Source organism: Panthera tigris, chromosome C1 (assembly GCF_018350195.1).
Source record: "Panthera tigris isolate Pti1 chromosome C1, P.tigris_Pti1_mat1.1, whole genome shotgun sequence".
In the NCBI taxonomy this organism is placed as follows: domain Eukaryota; kingdom Metazoa; phylum Chordata; class Mammalia; order Carnivora; family Felidae; genus Panthera; species Panthera tigris.
In genome coordinates, this window is record NC_056667.1 from 33,462,840 (window position 1) to 33,468,959 (window position 6,120).

General features: G+C 40.0%; 1 pseudogene; it reads right to left on the reverse strand.

Moving 5' to 3' along the window:
- Positions 1-5,089: 5,089 nt before the first annotated feature.
- LOC102956528 lies at positions 5,090-6,120 on the reverse strand (annotated as a pseudogene).

Consider the following 6,120-nt stretch of genomic DNA (forward strand, 5'->3'; position numbering starts at 1 on the left):
ACACATATCCTCTATCATGCTACAGTGGCTTCTTTGTAGAGCAAGCACTTGTATGGTTAGGGAAAGAGGCTGACTGATCTACAGGTGGATCATCTAGTCCACCTGATTATCGAGAGACACCCCGCAGTGGATGCTCACTGTGTTAGCACATGATTATCCTCATATTCTGGGTCTGTGAGAGGCATATCCACATAACCTCTTCTAGACCCCTCATCATGAATCCTCTAATCTTTTTCTTCCTGGCCAACCTTCCATCCCATTAGCAACCACCCATGAAATAACGTATAGCCACACTTGAGGGCATCTATACACATACTGTGTGACTTCATTTCTGTACAGTTCTTGAAATGATGCATTAAAGTGATAGAGAACAAATAGATAGGTAATGGGGTGAGAATTGTGGGGAGGGATGGCTACAAAGGGGTAATATGTGTGGCTTTGTGGAAATGGAATAGTCTGTGATAAAATATCATAGAACTCGTACTGATTTGCTAGGGCTGCCATAGCAAAACTCTGCAGATTGGAAGAGTTAAACAAAGGACATTTATTTTCTCATGGATTTGGAAGCTGAAAGTCCAAGGTCAAGTTATTTGGTCTCTCCTGAGGCCTCTCTCCTTGGCTTGTAGACAACTGCCTTCTTGCTGTGTTCCCACATGGTCTTCTCTCTGTGTGAGCATCCCTGGTGTCTCTTGTGTGTCTCAATTTCCTCTTTTTACTAGGGTGCCAGTCAGATTGGATGAAGACCCACCCATATGACATCATTCAACTTTAATGATCTCTTTAAAGGCTCTATCTCCAACTGTAGTTATATTGCAGATTAGGGCTTCAACATATGAATTTGGTGGAAGAAAGGGGAGACACAATTCAGTTTGTAACAAAACTACCCAAAAAACCGAAGGTATATAAAAAACTTGTGGAATCTGAATAATGTCTCTAGTTTAGTATTGTAACCAATGTTCGTTTCCTACTTTTGACAATGTACTATGATTATGTAAGATGTTATCATTGAGGGAAGCTGGAATTTTAAAGGGCACACCAGAATTTTATGTACTATTCTTGCAGCTCTTTGTGCATCTTAAATTATTTCAAATAAATTATTTTAAAAATAGCTCCTGTGCCCTGCCTGGTGGATACTGAATAGCTATGAGTCACCATGTGACTTGACAAAAAAAAACAGCCCATAATAAATCGTGTTACCATACCCACTGAACCATCAACTTGGTCATGCACAGAGTTCCATTATATGGGTCATGTTTTAGTGTAATGTCTAATAAATATTTACCTAACACTAGGTCATAAAGATTTTCTCTTATTTTTTTCTGAGAGTTTTATAGTTTCGCAGTTTGCATTTAGCTCTGTGATCAATTTTAAGTTAATTTTTGAATAAGGAAGAGGTTTATATTGAGATTTATCTTTTTCTCTATACTTCCAATAGTTCCAACACCACGGGTTAAAAACACCAAGGGGTGCCTGGGTGGCTCAGTTGGTTATGCGTTTGACTCTTGGTTTCAGCTTAGGTCATGATCTCACAGTTCATAGGTTCAAGCCCCACATTGGGCTCCGGGCTGACCGTGCGGAGCCTGCTTGGGATTCTCTCTGTCTCCCTCTATCTCTGCCCCTCCGCTGCTCCCTTGCTCTCTCGCTCTCAAATTAAATAAATAAACATTTAAAAAAAGCCACTATCCTATCCTTTCTCTATTCAATTACTTTTTCCAGTTTCATTAAATATGAATAAATACTTTTAAATACTTTTGTGACCTTTTCTCAACTCTCTAATCTATTTCACTGATATTTGTGTCTATCTGTACCAATACCAATACTGCTGATTACAACATCTATACAGGTCTTAGAATTGAATACAGGTTCTTCTACCTTTATTCCTTTTTTCCCCAAAATTGCTTTAGTCTAGTTCCTTTGCCTTTTTATATAAATTTTCAGATTTACTTGTTCATATCAACAAAAGATCCTGTTGGAATTTTTATAGGAATTGTATTAAACTGCAGAATAATTTGAGGGAGAATTGGCATCTTTGCTATGTATCATTTTTAACCCAGGACCATGAAATGTCTCTCCATTTATTTACGTCTTTGATTCTTTTCATCAGTGTTTTACAGTTCAGCACAGATACTGTACATGTTTTGTTAATTTATACCTAAAAGTATTTAATTTTTAAGAAGCTATTGTAAATAACATATAATTTTAGTTTCCAATTGTTCATTGTTACTATATGGAAATATAATTGATTCCTTTGTGTTAATCTTGCATTCTGTAATGTTGCAAAGGCCATTAATTAGTTCTAAAAGTTTTAATGTAGAATCCTCACCTTTTAAAAAATGTTTATTTACTTATTTTGAGAGAGAGAGAGCACACACAGTGTGAGTGGGGGAGGGGCAGAGAAACAGGGATGGGGAGAATCCCAAGCAGGATCCTTGCTGTCAGTGCAGAACTCAACACAGGGCTCTATCCCACAAACCGTGAGATCATAACCTGAGCCAAAAATCAAGAGTGGGACACTTAATCGACTGAGCCACCCAGGTGCCCCTTTGCCCTTTTTTTTTTTTTTTTTTTTTTTACATAGGCAACTATATTATTTGTAAATGGAGGCAGTTTTACTTCTTCCTTTCTTATCTTCTCTTTTCTCACCTTATTGCACTGGCTAGGACTTACAGGACTATTTTGAATAGGAGTTATGAAAGCAAGCATCCTTATTTTGGTACTGGTTTTGGGGGGAAAGCACTTAGTCTTTCACCATTATGTATGATGTTAACTGCAGGGTTTTAGTTAAGTGTTTCTTGTCACAGAGAGTAAATTTCTTTTTACTCCCAATTTGCTGAGATTTCATCTTGCTTTTTTTTTTTTTCCAATTATGAATGAGAGAAAGGACATCCCAAGCCACATGCCTTGAGTCTTATGTAAATATATTTGAATGACATGTTAGTAGTTCTTGATGTCAGAGAGACTCAAGGCCAACATAAGGGTTAGACCCTTTAAGATCTCTCCCAGCTGACTGTTCTATTGTAGGGCAAAGGGAAAGAAAAAGCTTTCATCTAGACAGAAAGTAGTTAGGATGCTTCCTGAAGAAGAGACATGGAGGAGAGAGCTCTCTGGGTGGATCAGCCTATGCAAAGACCTGAGGAGTCAGGACTAGCTGGAGGAGAGGGATCATGGCAGGATATGAGGGGATGATGTGGGACTGCTATGGGTTTCTATTGTTCTGAGAGCCTGAAGAAGGAAGTCCCATTAGCTCCAGCAAATGATCCTTACTTGCCACCTTTAATGACCCCAGAGCAATTTTCATAACAAGCACCCAGAAACACAATCATCATGTCTTGTTAAAAATTTTTTTTCTTCAGGCAGTCAAGGCTCCTTCCTCCCCAGGGCTTCTCTCCTTAGAGGCTGTGGCCTTCATGGGGGAAACCCTGGAACTACAGACACTTCCCTCCTCACAGTTCCACATCAGTCTTAAAGCTCCCATTTCTGGGGCGCCTGAGTGGCTCAGTCGGTTGAGCGTCCGACTTCAGCTCAGGTCACGATCTCGCGGTCCGTGAGTTCGAGCCCTGCGTCGGGCTCTGTGCTGACAGCTCAGAGCCTGGAGCCTGCTTCCGATTCTGTGTCTCCCTCTCTCTCTGCCCCTCCCCCATTCATGCTCTGTCTCTCTCTGTCTCCAAAATAAATAAACGTTAAAAAAAATTAAAAAAAAAAGAAATATTTTAGTTCCTGGTTAATATGGCAGCTGATGTTGTGATTGTGTTTCACTAACTTTGGGGTGTGTGTGTGTGTGTGTGTGTGTGTGTGTGTATGTTGAAGGCATGACTCTGTAATGCAGTCAATTACAATCATGACTATCTAACCCATACATCCTGACCTGACAATAAGCCTGATCTTAACATTTATAGTTGAGAAATATAAGCTACCATTAATAGTGAACATTTTCTGAGGTATCTAGCTTTAAAGGTAATGACTCTCTAATGATAATTTATATAATTATTTAAGTTTTAAGGTCTGTTCCCATTTGAACTTAAAAATAATATTATGGTATAGCCAGGGTCAGATATGGACACTATCTCCATTTTACAGATTGGAGGGACTGAGTTCCAGGTAGATTAGGCGTTTTTTCCAAGTTCTCAACAAATTAAGGCAGGACTAAAGCTCAGGGTTCTTCCCATTGTTCCCTTGATCTCTCTGGTGGCAAATGAAATTTAAGGGTAAGTTAGTTGGATATCAAGGCATGCTCCTTGTGAATGAAACTCTAGGTTGCTGGAAGCCACATTTGGGGGGTAGGTATAATGAAGTGAAAGAGAGACCCATGAAAGTAAAGAGGAGCTGAAAGGAAAATTGGGGAGATGGCAGACTGAGGATAGAGGTGGGGCTTGGAAAACTCACTCAACAAACTTTTATTGAGAAGTTAATAGTTCATAGCACAATGCTATTTGCTTAGGCTACCAAATGCTAGTGAGAAAAACATAAGTATCCAATAGAACTCTAGACTTCATGGGTCTGACTCTATAGTTGTGACTTAGAATAACAATCCTAAGTGTTTTAAATTTTCCTCAATACCGTCTCATCTGTTATCTCAGCTGATCCTAAAAGTCTCTATTAACAACTCAAGAAACAGCGTAATATAATATAATATATAAGAGCCTGGGCTCTGGAACCCTGGGTTCAAATCTCAATTGTGTTACTTTTTAGCTGGGTAGCACTTGACAATTTACTTAATCTTCTTGTGCCTCAGTTTCTTTATCTGTATGAAGAGAATGATAATACCTACCTCTGGAGTTGTTATAAGAATTAAAATAATAAGTGCATATAAAACACATAGTGACGTTAAAGTCACTTACAGATATGGAAATTAAATCCCAGAGAATTAAGGTGATTCTTCCAAAGCCAAAGAAGATCAATGATATATTTAAGCCTGAACACAATTCTCTCTGAGTCCTTCCCTAATGTGTCCAGTGGCCAAATTAATGCAAAAGTGTTGTTTTTTTTTCTAGACATTTCCTTCATTCTGGGCTCCTGATCCAGTCTAATGACTTCAGTGGAAGTATGGATGGGATAGACAGAGATCAGAGGCACTGCAGGCTGTCCTAGTCTATGGCTGTTGAGCATCCTTACTCATTCTAATTAGCTTGAAGAAAGCCCTCTTCACATCTTTGTTCCAGAGGCTGTAAATGATGAGGTTGAGAAAGGCAGAAACGACATTGTAGAACAGGGCCAACTTTTGTCATCCTCTGGGGAGGCTTCAGAACCAGGCCTTATATACATGACCATACATTGAATACAGAACATAATGACCACAGCGATGTGTGAAGCACAGGTGGTGAACGCTTTGATTCATCCCTGAGTGGAATGAATCTTTAGAATAGCCATGAAAATGCAAACATATGAGGCCAGGATGAGGGATAATGGGATCAGGAGCAAGATGAAACCCAAGATAAAGTCCACTTGGTCATTGAGGGATGTATCTGCACAAGCCAACTTCAAGACAGCAGGAATTTCACAAAAGAAGTGGTTGATCTCATTGGGGTCATAGTACGGCAGATTCATTGCAAAGACTGTGTAAATGAGGACACAGGTGAGACCACAAAGGGCAGAGCTGACTACCAGAACTATACACAGGGTTTGGCTAGTCTTGGAGTGGATAGCATACGGCAACATATCTGTTATAGGCCATGGCTGCAAAAATTCAGGTCTCAGTGATTCCCAAGATCAGGAAAACATACATCTGGACCACACACCCAATATAGGATGTGGTCTTATTCTGCTTACTACATGGATCAACATCTGGGGCGCAGTGGTGATGGCATAGCTGAGATCCAGTACAGACAGGATGCTGAGGAAGAAGTACATGGGGGTGTAGAGGTGTGCATCTACTCTGATCAAGGTAACAATGAGCCCATTGCCCAGGACTGTAAGTAAGTGAAGAAAGAGGAAGAGGAAGAAAAGGATCCAGTTGGTCCAGGGATTTCTGGAGAAGCCCAGGAGGATAAACTCAGTTACAGAGCTTTCATTTCTCCAGCCTTGGCTATGTATTGCCTTCCTTCTGAGGAAAGAAGAGAACATACTCCTTAATCCTTTGCAGTCTCAATGAGAGAACACCACGTGAGAGCCACAGATGCAAGG